The following is a 15,005-nucleotide window of genomic DNA, read 5'->3' as shown; positions in this document are numbered from 1 at the left end:
CGCCATATTATTACCCATTATACAGTAAGGGGTAATAGCGCGTGGATACAGAAAGTAAAATGTGCAGCCAAGCCGCACATTTTACTTTCAGAAATGAACGCCTGCCCAAAGGCAGGAGTTAATTTTGGCCGGCACTGGGAAAGTGTACAGAAAAGCAGAAAAACTGCTTTTCTGTACACCCTCCGACTTAATATCATAGCGATAATAAGTCGGAGGCCCCAAAAATTAAAAAAAAGAAAAATATCTTAAAAAAAAGAAAAAAAAATCTGCCTGCGACCCAGAAAACAGAGGCTCAATTGTGCCAGCGTCCATTTTCAAAATCCGTGGCTTTAAGCGGGTTCGAGAACCGACACCAGTAAAATTAAGCGTCGGCTGTCAAACTCGCTGACAGCCACCGCTTCTGCCAATAAGGAGGCGTTAGGGACACGCTAGTGTCCCTAGCTCCTCCTTTTTACCACGGGCCCTCATTTGCATACAGAATCGCGCGCCCAGGAGAGTGGCCTGGGCGCGTGTCGGGAGAGCGGGTGCTCACCTCGAAGCGCCAGCTCTCCCGTGCATTTTACTGAATCATTCCGTAATTGCACTAACCACATCCTCTGGCAACAAATTCCAGAGCTTAATTGTGCATTGAGTGAAAAAGAATGTTATCTGATTGGTTTTAAATGTGCTATATGCTAACTTCATGGAGTGCTCCCTAGTCCTTCTATTATCCAAAAGAGTAAATAACCAATTCACATTTACCCATTAAAAACATCACAGTTTACTTATTCTAGGTATAAGTTTGTACCTGAGGTAATGGAAAGTAAAGTGACTTGCACAAGATCACCAGTGGAATTTGAACCCTGGTCTCTGTAGTTTGTAGTCTGCTGTTGTAACCACTAGGCTCTCACATCAGCAGAAGGGGCAGCCTGGGTTGCAGCTTGAAGCTTTTTGAACTGTGACAAATTTGCTTTCTGAGAATTTGCCACAGTTCAAGGCTTCATAAACAGGGGAAAGGTGCCTCTATCAGCTTTGCACCACAAGCATTTTTTAACTCAGGGGTGGAAAGAGGAGCAGGATGCTGGCACTTCCCGGCTGTTGATCTTGTAAGATCAGAAGCCAGGAAGTGCCGGTGTCTGGGTCGCATGTTTAAAGGTGCTTGCAAGCAATGCAGGGATGGGGTGGCTGGCAGAGCTCATTCCACAGGAGTGGTTCTACAATGAGGCAGAGGTGTAGAACAGGAGTGGTTCTACAAGGGGGCAGAGGTGAGGCGGCTGCTTCAGGCAGCAAGATTTTGAGGCATCAAAAATTGCCCCCTGAAACCTTCCTGCCACAGCCGCCTCACCCTTCATTCAGGCAAACTCTGGCGGCAGGAAAACCTGCAGTGCTGGAGGTGTGAAGCAGCGGGGAGTGGAAACCCAACCAGCAAAAGAAAGGTCCCACAGTGGTGCAGAATTGTCATGTGCTGGCGGGCTTCCCACTCCCCGCCAGCAAAAGGATGATCCAGTGGCCAAAGAAGAGTCACTGTGGTGCCACCAGCATTTCCCCCACAGCTGGTGGCAGGAAAGGGTCTAAGGTGCCGCCAGCGTTTTCCCCGCAGCCAGCAGCAGAAGAGGCCTTGCTGTGCAGCCAGAGAAAAGGTACAAATGTGTGTGTGAAAGAGACTTGCCCTGTGAGAGTGAGTACCTGTGTGTAAGACAGACTTTGTGAGTGTGTATGAGAGGGTGTGTGTATGTATATGAGACGATTGGGGTGTGTATGAGTGTGTGTATATGAAAGGGTAGGTGTGCATATGAGAGGGAGGGTATGTGTGGGTGGATGTCTTTATGAGAAGGTGTGTGCCTATATGAGATGGATGGTGGGACTGTCTGTATGGGAGGGTGGGAGTGTCTGTATGAGAGGGTGTATGGGGGTGAGTGTGTGTGTGTGTGTATGAGAGGGTGGTGGAGTGGTGTGTGTATAAGAGGGTGATGGGATTGTGTTTATGTGTGTGTGTATGTATGAGAGGGTGGTGGGGTAGTGTGTGTATGAGAAGGTAGTGGGGTGTGTGTATATATGAGAGGGTATGTATGTGTGTGTGTGTGTGTGTGTGAAAGGGTGGATGTGTGTGTATATCTGTATGAGAGGGTTTATGTGTGTGTGTATATGTGTGTGTGTCTATGAGGGAGAGTGCCTGCACACGTCTGTGCGTGTATGAGAGTACTTGTATATATGTGTGTGAGAGATGTTAAAGTCTGTGCACCCTCCTCCAATCTACGACAATCTCAGGAGGACTGGAAATCTAAAGTTCCCAGGTATGGAGAGTGGGAGATTTATTTTTCTATCCTTGTTAATTTTAATTATTGGACATGAAGTATCTGCTATTTTGAAATATTTTATTAGTGTTCGGTAATATTTTAAATATTTTTATATGTGTTTTTAATTGGCTGAATTTGTCAGCAGATTTGACATTCTTTTTATTGATATGTTTAATGTTTTATATTTCTTGATTGTGTTTGCATTGCTTCCAGTTGTTTTTGTCTGCACGTTTCAATTTATATTTTATGATCTCTTTATTCTGTATTTGTTGAGAGTCTGTCTGTGTTCTGCTTGTGTGATTGAGGCTTTAGGTATTCTGCTAGCATGTAGTTTTTGTGTAGGGATTTACAACAACCTGGCTTTAATCTGTTTTCCTAATAGGAGATGTATTGATGTTTAGGGCCTGATATAATATTTGCGGTGTGGCTTTTTCATAAGTTGAGTGCTGGCAGTTATGATATGGAAGGCTTACTACTATATTGAAATTGTAGTTCAGTTTATTCCTGGCTTTCTGTGGGCCAAATTCACTTTACCATAGGCCTAATACCATATGGGATCCAGTAACCGCCTTGATTGCTATGAGAAAGGTAGTTTATTAAGTCTAAAAAACTGAGTGGTTAGAGCAGTGGGCTGCAAACAAGGGAAGCCAGGGTTCAAATCCTATTGTCATTCCTTGTGACCTTGGGCAAGTCACTCCACCCTCCATTGCCTTCCCCCTGCCCTGGCCCTCGGTGATTTCACCTGCACCGGGTCATGGGGGGGGGGGGCATTTCATCCTTCGTCTCAGGCAGCAGATTTACTTGGGCTGCCCCTGCTGAAGAAGAGGCTGCCACCTTCCTGATCCCTGCAGGGAAAGAAAGTTAGCACTGCCACTCCATTCTCCCATCCTGGTATCTTTTGTCTTACAAAATATCTGCAGGACATATATGCTGGGGAGGTTTGGTGCCGGAGTGAGCTCTGCTTCCATGCTGGGGTCTGAGAGGGTGGCAGAAACACTAAAACACTGACACCGTTGTCATCTTTGCTCCTTTGAGTTACTGAATCTGCTTCTTCTGTCCTTCTCACACTCGTCTCTAAAGGTCACCGCTACACACGCTTCTCTTGCCTTACATGCTCTCCTTCTTGGGATATGTGTGTGAGTTCCCCCTGCAGGCATGTGTGAACCCTTCTTTCTCATCAAGCAAGTTGTATCCCACAATCATAAAAAAAAAAAAAATCTTCCTGAATAATTTACTGCCTGCTTCTACTATTTTCTCCATGTCCCTCTTTTCTCCTATAAGTTTTCAGGAATAATGAGGCTGGTGCAGGCTGACTGTTCTGTGCTGTCCTACATGCTTCTTATATTCTTCTTGCTTACAGGTACCATGTGAATGTGGCTTGCAATAAGGCTGCCAGTGCTGTATCTGGTCTCTCATGGGTCTGTGGGTATGCAAATGAACGGAAAAGTTGGATCTCCAGTGTGATGTCTTAAACTCTAAAAGTTCTCTGAAAAAAAAGTCCAACATATGTTACTGTTAATAAAATGTACAGTCATCATGAATTCAGTTTAAAGGTCATGCTCAGAGCATCCTAGGCGTCAATGCCTGCAGAAATGTACAGAGCGGGCACAGATCAGCAGGTCTGTGGCTTCTCTCTGCTGCTGTCACAGGGATATTGACACTTTCCAGCTCTGCACACTCCTACTCCACTAACAGAAAGGAGCCAGGAAGCCTCCTGTGAATTGGAGCTGTGCTGGGAGGTTATTTCAGCTCAAACAAGGGCAGGTACTTCCAGGTCTTTGCCTTTTCACAGTTCTTCTCCAACCCTGGGAGCAGGATAGAAGTGTGCAGATTGAGGAAAGTAATGGCATCTTCCCCTGAGACACCATCTGTGGAGCCCAGAAGGCCTTCCCCTGACACTGGCACACCTGAATGTAGGAACATCTATTTGGATTCATTTCAGCTCTGATGCCTTTTGCTCGCCTCCGTAATCTGTTCAGAATATTTATAATGCTGGAACTCAGCTCAAATGAGAGGTAAACCAATTCTCTTACAGGCCGATACTGTAAAGTGTTCGGGAAAACGAGCACTCAGTGTTAAGTGCCTGCTTTCCCAATGCACGCCCAGCCACCTCTCCTGGGCGTGCGCTACTGTATTTAAATGAGGTGGCTGTGCAAAATTGAGCCTTCCTCTGCCTAACCTGACCCGCTGGCACTTTTTTTTTTTTTTAACCTTTTTGGTTCCTCCGAGTTAATACTGTTAGGATATTAAGTTGGAGGATGTACAGAAAAGCAGTATTTTCCGCTTTTCTGGACACTTTTTCGGGCTTGGGCAGGCGATAATTTCTGAGCGCACATTATTTTGGACGCACATTTTTTTACGGTATCTGGGGTGAATTGCTAATAGCCTAATCAACATGCATTTGCATGTGATGAGTGCTATTAGTTTCAGGGGGGGGGGGGTTGGGGGGTTGGACGCCTGTTATGGACTCGCTAAACCCCTTATTGTATAAGGGGCTGTGGACACCCCTTATACAATAACGAGCATCGAACCACTTGTTAAATGGAGCGCTCAGATGAGTTACAGTATCAACATGTTAGAATTAAAGAAAAAGGATGTCTTGTAACCATACCAAATATTAGCAGCAGATGGGGTGTGTGTAGTCATTTAATTCTGCACTAAGATTACTTTCAGAGCATTCATAGAAACAGAGACCGGGGGGGCTGCAGAAAAAGACCAATCTGCAGCTCAGCCTTACAGTCCCTTCCTCTCCGTCAGAGATACTCTGTGCTTATCCCATTCTTTTCTGAATTCCGACTGATCCATCAAGTCCCTCCCGATGTTATATAGTAACAGAGATGGAAGGGTCTCACTACCCATTCCGTCCCATCCCCTCCTTCCCCCCCCCCCCCCCCCCCCCGCGCGCCCTCAGTGCAGTCCCAGGGGGTAGAACGCGAACGTTCCAGAGCACAATGATCCCTGCTTCCAAGGCACAAGGGATCTGTGCCATGTCCTAAACTCATCTGCTACAGCACCTTTTCCGTTGCTCTTCTAAAAGGAGTGACAACCCTTTAAGATTCCCGCTTTCTGCAGGATCAATCAAGGGCTCCCCCACTGTGACACCAAGAGAGCAGGGGGGCTGTAGAACTCATTCGCCTCAGCTCTCTAACACATCATTCCCTTCCCCTTCACACTAGCATTGTCATGTCATGTCTTCTGGGCATCACTTCTCAGTCCAGGCGGCATCCTCTGCGTTATCTGCTCATTTTTGTTGACCTTTATCCCCCTTTCAGGGCAGTCACCATTTCCTTTTGGGCTCAAGTGTTCGCGGACTGGTTCAAAAAAGGCAGCAAGCTCCTCCCCTTTCCCCCCCTAGGGCTTTGCGCCTAGCGTAGTTGCCGCCCACCCATTGCATCGGCCCTGCTTCCCTCTTCTCTTAATACAGACGCAGATGGGACTTATGGGCCGTCGTGTTTATTCTTTATCACATCATTATCTGCAGAGCTGTTTGTTACATGCTTTTCCAACAAAAGAGCTCAAAGTAAGTTATGCTAAACATCCAACTCTGCATCAACATTATATATATATATATATATAGTGCTGGTGATTATTCCCAGCTTTTTCTCTTGTGCCTTAGTAGTATCAGTTTACACCTCCAGTTTTTCCAAGCGAGTTCCTTAAATCTGCTCGTTCTGGGGTTTGTTTTTGTTTTTTTTATGCCCATTAGAAGTCCTGCTTATCGTTCATCTGTGCACAAGAACTCCTCCCCATTGTATAGAAATCTTAGTTCTTGTGTTTTAAGAATAAAACTTTAATGAAACCTTTACAAATGAAGGCAGCTGGAAGAGGCAATTTGCATAATGTGAGGCGTAGCGTGACCCCCAACACAATATTTCCTTCTCTGCATTAACATTTCAGTAATGAAAACACACCATCCCTCACTGTGATGTTTAAATGTCACAAGTTTTCTGATTTCCCTCTTTGCATTGTTTTCTTTGTTAGTCTGATTAAGGTCACATTTGCCTATGAGCCATATATTTTACCACAATCCTATCATTAACTTTCAGGAAATTTAAAAGAAAATTCTCCCCACCGGGCACTGACAGAGGGAGTAGGATCACTGAAACTTAACTGACAAGAAATTTAAACGAGCTGAAGCCTGGGGGACAACGTTACTGGGCAAAGGCGTTATAAGGTGATGTACTCCCCCCCCCCCCCCAACTCAAACACCCTTCCCCCTTCCTCAGGAACACTGCTTTTTAATCCAGCTAAAACTATGTATACCGTACATTTAGCTGCTTGGAGGGGGGGTGGGCCACAGTTTTCTACTATGGGAACCTTCGGGGGAACTCCTTAGTTACCCCTTTAAATGCCCTTGAAACCTGCCCTCCCTAAGCGTATTGCCCTATTAATTAGAACCGCTGGTCATGTGCGTTCATTTACTACTATTTGCATAGGCAGCAACCCCAGGGTATGTCTAGGATGAGTTTCTGTGCATAGTACGCAGCCAAAAAAATGAGCTTTAATGATAGAATCATATTTAGAAAAGGACTTCAGGATAGTTTTACAGTGATTTAAGGCAGATAGCTCATATTGTAGCACTTACAGCACGAGCACCACCTAATGGCTCAAATTCAGACTAATCTGACTAAGTTTACCAGAAGACTTCATCCCTGGAGCTAAGTAACCTGCCACTTCTTCCACCTCCAGGGCGTGCCCTTGCAGTACGGTCCTAATCACAGTTGCATACTTTTTGTGGTTATGTTCTTCATAACAAAGGGGGCCGATGCAATAAATCAGCGCAGAAAACGGGCGCTCAGTGTTAAGTGCCCGCTTTCCTAACATGCGCCCAAGAGCTCTCCTGGGCAGGCGATCAAATATTTAAATGAGGGGGGGTCGCACTGCCAAGGAGGCACGAGGGACAAATGTGCGCCCCTAGCACCTCCTTGGCAGTGGGTGCCCAGGAGAGGTGGTAGTCAGGTAGCTGTCAGTGGGTTAGGAAAACGGATGTTCAATTTTACGAGCGCCCGCTTTCCTTACCTGCGCACAGCCACGGGTTAGAAAAATGGACACTGGTTAATTGAGCGTCCCTTTTCCCTACCTGACCGCCAGCACACTTTAAAAAAATGTTTTTAACCTTTTTGATGGCATTATTGCATGCATCCATTGTATGCATTGTATGGGGTGGGACTACTGTGACTGGGGTAATTGCCCTGGGTCCTTTCCTTCTGCCCCTGAAGCATTCCCCTATGCGCAGCTTTCCCCAGGCTTAGGATGGCCAAAACTCGTAAGTTCTATGCTGGGAACTTAAAGCAGAATATAAATTTAAAATAAAAAAATGCTGGTAGCACTATAGCAATGTTGAGTAGAATTAGTATTTATTCCCTCCCATGTGTGCACTGTTACCAGAGAGCCATGGAAGAGTCCTCCTGGGAGGGATATCCTTTCCTCTTTCACGGACAGGGAAAGATTCAGAGTGTGTGGGAGCTTCAGGTTGCTCTCCTGGAGGTGGCCTGGGGAAGAAAGGGGTGAGGGGTCAGGAGGTTCTCTCTTGCTCAGGCTGTGTTGGGATGGAAACAGAATAAAAACCAAATGAGAAAAAAAAACCCCAAAAAACAATGTTATGAGTGGGCTTTTCGTGGCCATTTGCTTAGACAACTTTTAAAATTAACATAAGTTATTTGGCACACTGCGGACTCTTCCAGTGTTGCAATGTAGCAGGAACAGCCCTGCGATGAGCCCCAGTGCATACTGGTGTCTTTATTTTATTTATTTTTAATTTATTTTTATTTTATTTAGATTTTTATATTCCACTTTTCACACTTTTTTCAGCATTTCAAAGCGGATTACAATCAGGTACTGTAGGTATTTCCGTGTCCCCAGAGGACTTACAATCTAACAGGCCGATACAGTAAGGGCGCGTAAGAAAAAGTGTGGCAGTGCTAGGCACCTGCTCGTTTGCCGCGCGCACAGTTTGGATCACATACCGCTCGATACAGTATTTAAATGGCATGCAAATGCAAGCCGCATCCAAAGCGCGTCCATGAAGCGCAATCCATTTTACTGTATAGAGCGCAATACAGCGCCTATACAGTATCCTGGGTGCGCTGGTACCTGTCATTTCAAATGACATTTGAAATGACAGGTACCAGGAAGTGGATGGTTCTCCTATGCTCGGGCATCGGGGATTGCCAGTCCTCTCTCCCCCCCTCCCGAAGCAAGGCGCAGGGCGAAAATTGACTCGACATGTTATTAAAGCAAATAGAAATTGTAACAAAAGTAAACTTACTGTATGCTTCCAGCAGCCCCAGTCCTCTCTCCCCTCCTCCTGAGGCGCCCACCGCGGCTCCCCTGCCTCCCGGGGGCAGCCGGTGGCGAAAGCGGCTTCCAGCAGCCCCGCCGGCGAAGGCGCATGAGCGCACGCCGTGACCTGAGCGCCCGGATGGACGTCCGAGGTCACGGCGTGCACTCATGTGCCTTCGCTGCTTGAGCGCCCAAATTGGACGTGCGTTCATGCACCTTCGCCGGCGGGGCTGCTGGAAGCCGCTTTCGCCGCCGGCTGCCCCCGGGAGGCAGGGGAGCCGCGGTGGGCGCCTCGGGAAGAGGGGAGAGAGGACTGGGGCTGCTGGAAGCATGCAGTAAGTTTACTTTTGTTACAATTTCTATTTGCTTTAATAACACGTCGAGTCGATTTTCGCCCTGCGCCTTGCTTCGGGAGGGGAGGAGAGAGGACTGGCAATAGCCGATGCCCGAGCGTAGGAGAACCAGGCCACACCATGTTACTCGCTTGCTCCAACCCACCCACTTATTTGACTGGAGCCTGCCTATTGCTGTCACATCCCTCTAACGCCAGGGTCAGGGTAGGCGGTAAATTAGCGGGTTAAAGACACGGCAAAATAGTTGGTTAAAAAGGCGATAATCGGGCCGCACATTACTGTATGGGAGGGAATAGCTAATCCGATCGTTTACATATCATATACATGCTGTGGGCAGAAAGGGATACGCATCGATGTAAAGATTGGTAAAAACGGATAGTGAATCGCGGGTTAGACTTACGCGGCCAAATTGTGGGTAGAAAGCGGGTTAGAAACAGGGTAACCGCAGCCGCGCTTTACTGTTTCGGCCTGTAGTTTGTACCTTTATAAATTTAAGAAGGGGTTTATGAAGAACCACTATAAATATGTTAACTGCTGCACATGCATGACACTAGAGGATAAAGATAAAACAATAAAACATACATTACACAGAACCATAGTGAGAGAGGCATCACTGCAGACCCCCACCCCCTATGCATGGTGTGCAGGGAGTGCTGGATGGCAGTCTGTGAACTGAGGGATTTCATTATGGTGTTGTGCTGGCTGTAGTGTCAGAGTCTGGGTGTCACAGGGAGTGAAGGATAGGGGATGTGAGGTTAGAGTGTCACAGGGAGTGATGGATGGTAGCGTGTGGGTCTCATTGTGGTGTCGTCACAGAGAGTGCACAGTCGTGTGTCAGCTTGGGAGATCTTATTATGAGGCCGTCACAGGAAAGGTGGATGGCAGCGTGCAGTGTTGTGAGCCTCCTTATAGGAGTGTCATAGGGAGTGACGGATGGTTATGTGTGGGTCTGTGGACTCATTGTGAGATATTACAGAGTTCTTTAGTTAAATTAGTTTATGAAAACAGAGCGTCTGGCCAGGCTTACTGTCTAGTTAAGTCAGACAAAACGCAGAAGAAAGAACAAATATAAAAGGCTTTTGCGTAAGGCAGCAAGGCTTCCACTAGTACCATTCCCCCCCTAATCCCAAAGCCGAAATGATTTTCAGAATGTTTGGCTGAACTCCATCTCTGAAAAGGCATTCAGACAGGCCTGGAGGTACCTGGATATTAATCTCCAAGTACCTGTCAAGCTTATATTGTGTTACAAGCTCCAATTAAGCTCTCCAGGGGTAGTAATTGACAGAAGGTGTCAGTTTTAAAGCATAATGCCTTTTTTGCTCCTGCGGACACAAGTTATTCCTCTGCCTTTTCCAAATTTGGGCTTGAGAGTCGTGCTGCCACAGATCAGGACTGTATTGCTTCAGGAACAAATAAGCAGCACAGCCTCTTTGTACGAATTAAATTATGCTTCTAGGACAAAGAGTGCGTGAATTGATGGCTGCTTCAATTCGTAGAACAAGCTGTAAAAATATAACTAGCCATGTAATCAGACTATCTCAGTTTACTTGAGAAGCTAAAAGATCTTTATTTTCTGTAGGTTTTAATGCCAGTAAGGTCTCGTTAGTGCTCTGCAGAGCAGTACAAAATACATTTCTACATTTGCAAGGCTGTGAAGCATTGGGCATTGAAACAAATTGATTTATTTGTTCAGTAACTGCCTAAGGACTCTACTATGAATTTTAAACTTGCATAAAAATGAATAAATTGATTTCCAATCAGATAATAGAGGAACGAGGACCATGAAGACCAGCATCTCAGTTCAAGTTCCAAAATTAATAAAAATTCAAATTGCTTTTGCTTTTCTTCTGCCTTCACTTTGGGCTCTTTGTAAGGGAAGGTGAAAGTTGCCCAGTGACTGATCTAGTCAACAAGACATCTACTAAAACGTAGATGCAGGAGTCAAGAATTTCCAACTGGAAAAATACAGACGGTCCTACAGTTAGAATTTAGACTCCAAAAGGTTAATAACCTTTAATTAGCATATGCAGGGCAGATTAAGGGATGTTGTGGTACCCCAGTCAGGGCCCTCCCTCATTCCTATTACCCTTTGCCCTTAAACTTAATCTGACTTTATGTGGGGCCTCTCCTAGGCTAGGACCTCTGCCTAATCTGCTCCTTCTTAATCCATTACTGAGTATTTTCACATACAAGTCACAAACCTTCACTATCCTTGTGAAATACAATCAGGACATTTGTCTTGACCTTGGGATTTGTCATGCTTACACTTTCGCACGAGCAAGGCATTTAGGAAATTATGCAAACAGCACCTGGTGTCATTTGTGAATCTTTGTGTGTGAGATCCATTCCCGGAGGCTGAAAAGAGGAAAACTTAGCTGTAAGGGAACAGATGAAGCAATCTGGGACCTAATGTGAAGAACTTTCAGAACAATTTTGCAAGAAATAGATCTAAAGAATGCCCAATTTTCAGGGATATTTTCCTCTCAGTTTCTCAGTAGCTTTCAAAACTGCAGTATGGGCAAAGGCTTCAAAAGAGCCAATTTGTATGGGGCCTTGTGTGCTGGGAAGGAGCAGTGTTGAAAGTTCTTCCATTGATTATTACTAAATGGATTTGCTTAAAATCATTAAATATATAACATAACTCACAGCTAGTCTAAGGCTATACAGTCTGTTTGGCCTTGTGTGCTGTTCACTAGCAGCGCAGTCAGAGGTAGCAGCAGACATATGGAGCAAACAGCAAGGCTCAAACAGACAGATGACAAGACAGCCCCAGCAGCAAGACAGAATTTCATGGGACATCCAGAGCGCTACTAACAGGAATAACATTATAAAAATATAAACCCAGCTTTACCATCCAAGGGCTCGCGTCAGACCTTATGTGGCTGTGTACCACCAGTGAGAAGGACTTTATCAACAAAGACAGAATGTGTTTGCTACATGTAATGCAACACTGAACCAAGCTGCACACACTGTAATCAACTCAAATGTGCACATGTGATCTGAGGCTCAAAAGGTGGTGGATGCATGGAATGGACTCCCAGTGGAGGTGATGGAGACAAAACAAAACAGTAACAAAATTCAAGAAAGAATAGCATAAGCACAGAGGATCTTTAACTATGGGGGGGGGAGTCATAGGTAAAGCCTGGGATAATTACAGAGGACCCTTAGCTGTGGGGGAGTGAGGGGTAAAGCCTGGGATTAACACAGAGGATCTTTAACTATGGGGGGGGGAGTCATAGGTAAAGCCTGGGATAATTACAGAGGACCCTTAGCTGTGGGGGAGTGAGGGGTAAAGCCTGGGATAATTACGGAGGATCCTTAGCTGTGGGGGAGTGAGGGGTAAAGCCTGGGATAATTACAGAGGACCCTTAGCTGTGGGGGAGTGAGGGGTAAAGCCTGGGGAAATTACAGAAGATCCTTCGCTGTGGGGGAGTGAGGGGTAAAGCTTGTGATAAGCACAGAGGACCCTTAGCTGTTGGGGAGTGAGGGGTAAAACTTGGGATAAGCACAGAGGATCCTCAGCTGTGGGGGTGTGAGAGGTACGGCCTTAGGTAAGCACAGAGGATCCTTAGCTGTGGGGGAGTGAGGGGGAAAACCTGGGATAAGCACAGAGAATCCTTAGCTATGGGGGAGTGAGGGTTAAAGCCTGAGATAAGCACATAGGATCTACGGTTCTGTGGGTGAGTGAGGGGTAAAGCATGGGATAAGCATAGAGGATCTACAGTTCTGTGGGGGAATGAGGGGTAAAGCCTGGGATAAGCATAGACGATCTACAGTAGCCTGGGATAAGCATAGAGGATCCTTAGCTGTGAGGGGTAAAGCCTGAGATAAGCAAAGACGATTATCAGTATTACAGGGGAGTGAGGGGTAAAGTCTGGGATAAGCACATAGAATCTACAGTTCTGTGGGGCAGTGAGGGGTAAAGCCTGGGATAAGCACAGAGAATCCTCAGCTGTGACGGAGTGAGGGGTAAAGCCAGGGTTAAGCACAGAGGACTTTTAGCTGTGGGGTTGTCAGAGGTAAAGCCTGGGATAAGCACAGAATAATATCCTTAGCTGTAGGGGAGTGAGGGATAAAGCCTGGGATAAGCACAGAGGATCCTCAGCTGTGGGGAAGTGAGGAGTAAAGCCTGGGATAAGCACAGAAGATCCTCAGTACTTTGGGGGAGTGAGGGGTAAAGCCTGGGATAACCACATAGGATTGTCAGTTCTGTGAGGGAGTGAGGGGGTAAAGCCTGGGATAAGCACAGAGAATTGTCAGTACTGTAGGGGAGTGGGGGTAAATCCAGGGATTAGCACAGAGGTCCCTTAGCGGTGGGGGAGTGAGGTGAAAAGCTTGGGATAAGCACAGAGGATCCTTAGCTGGGGGAGTGAGAGGAAAATACCTGGGATAAGCACATAGGATTCTTAGCTATGTGAGTAATGCTTGGGATAAGCACAGCAGATACTTTGCTGTGGAGTTGTGAAGGAAAAGCCATGGATCAGCTGGAGGTTTATGGGAATGTGACAGGAAGTAAATTGGGTAGAGATAGATTGGCCTGCTTGTTGTTATTTTCTGAGTTTTCTCTGCGAGGATGTACACTGTATGTCTGCTTCTCTGTACATGTTAACATGTTAGATTTGCGTGAGCATATATCATGCACTTGCTGTTTAAATAGGGATATGCATGCAATAGGTATTTGCCTGTACATGTATGTGTGTGCATGCAGAGGCAACCAACCCATGTTTTCTCAGGCCTAAAAGTCCCTTATATAAACATTACAAAACCAGTTCTTCATTCCAAAAGGATTTGCTCTCCCCTTTTCTCCTGAATTATAATGCACTAGTCAGGGGCTGCTGCTGTTTCCCACTTCTTTTCTCTGGTTGCTGTCACTTATGCTTTGAAATGCCACAAAAGACTGAAGCAACATTTTAATTGTAGCTTGTTGGAGCTCAGTGTAGTTAATGCTACAGAGAAAGTCAAGTCACCTGGAAAATAATCAAAATGGAACAATGCTGCAATTGTACTGATTTTTATACATTTCTTGTCAAAGTTATTGTGATTCTGGAGAGAGGCAGCAAGGAAGCCTCAGTCAGACCAAACTGATCCATCCAGGATGTAAACACCGTCTGTAATTCTCTCGCAGGACTCACACATGAGAATATCCTGATCCTTATAACCCACCTATGTCCTAACTCCAGATCGTTCAGCCTCCCATCACACATGCACCTCAGTCCCTGCCCATTTCTTTCCAGTGCAAATACTATAAAAGCTAATAGAGGCTTATTAAAGTTCTACCAAAGGCTTACTAGACATAAGAACATGCCATACTGGGTCAGACCAAGGGTCCATCAAGCCCAGCATCCTGTTTCCAACAGTGGCCGATCCAGGCCATAAGAACCTGGCAAGTACCCAAAAACTAAGTCTATTCCATGCTACTGTTGCTAGTAATAGCAGTGGCTATTTTCTAAGTCAACTTAATTAATAGCAGGTAACGGACTTCTCCAAGAACTTATCCAATCCTTTTTTAAACACAGCTACACTAACTGCACTAACCACATCATCTGGTAACAAATTCCAGAGTTTAATTGTACGTTGAGTGAAAAAGAACTTTCTCCAATTAGTTTTAAATGTGCCACATGCTAACTTCATGGAGTGCCCCCTAGTCTTTCTATTATCCAAAAGAGTAAATAACTGATTCACATTAACCCGTACTGGACATCTCATGATTTTAAACATCTCTATCATATCCCCCCTCAGCCGTCTCTTCTCCAAGCTGAAAAGTCCTAATCTCTTTAGTCTTTCCTCATAGGGGAGCTGTTCCATTCCCTTTATCATTTTGGTCATCCTTCTCTGTACCTTCTCCATCGCAACTATATCTTTTTTGAGATGCGGCGACCAGAATTGTATACAGTATTCAAGGTGCGGTCTCATCATGGAGCGATACAAAGGCATTATGACATTTTCAATTTTATTCACCATTCCCTTTCTAATAATTCCCAACATTCTGTTTGCTTTTTTGACTGCCGCAGCACACTGAACCGACGATTTCAATGTGTTATCCACTATGACGCCTAGATCTCTTTCTTGGGTTGTAGCACCTAATATGGAACCT

At 45.6% G+C, this 15,005-nt stretch overlaps 1 long non-coding RNA gene across 1 annotated transcript in view; it reads left to right on the top strand.

The window, feature by feature from the left end:
• Positions 1 to 1,105: 1,105 nt before the first annotated feature.
• The window catches only part of LOC115091289, a 55,111-nt gene continuing 41,211 nt past the window's right edge, over positions 1,106 to 15,005 (top strand). Inside the window, exons 1-2 of the long non-coding RNA XR_003856663.1 lie at positions 1,106 to 1,619; positions 6,323 to 6,450. This is a non-coding gene — a long non-coding RNA (uncharacterized LOC115091289). The remainder of the gene's footprint in view (positions 1,620 to 6,322; positions 6,451 to 15,005) is intronic.

The sequence above is a fragment of the Rhinatrema bivittatum genome, chromosome 4 (assembly GCF_901001135.1).
Source record: "Rhinatrema bivittatum chromosome 4, aRhiBiv1.1, whole genome shotgun sequence".
In the NCBI taxonomy this organism is placed as follows: domain Eukaryota; kingdom Metazoa; phylum Chordata; class Amphibia; order Gymnophiona; family Rhinatrematidae; genus Rhinatrema; species Rhinatrema bivittatum.
This window is presented reverse-complemented; position numbering and strand designations above follow the sequence as displayed.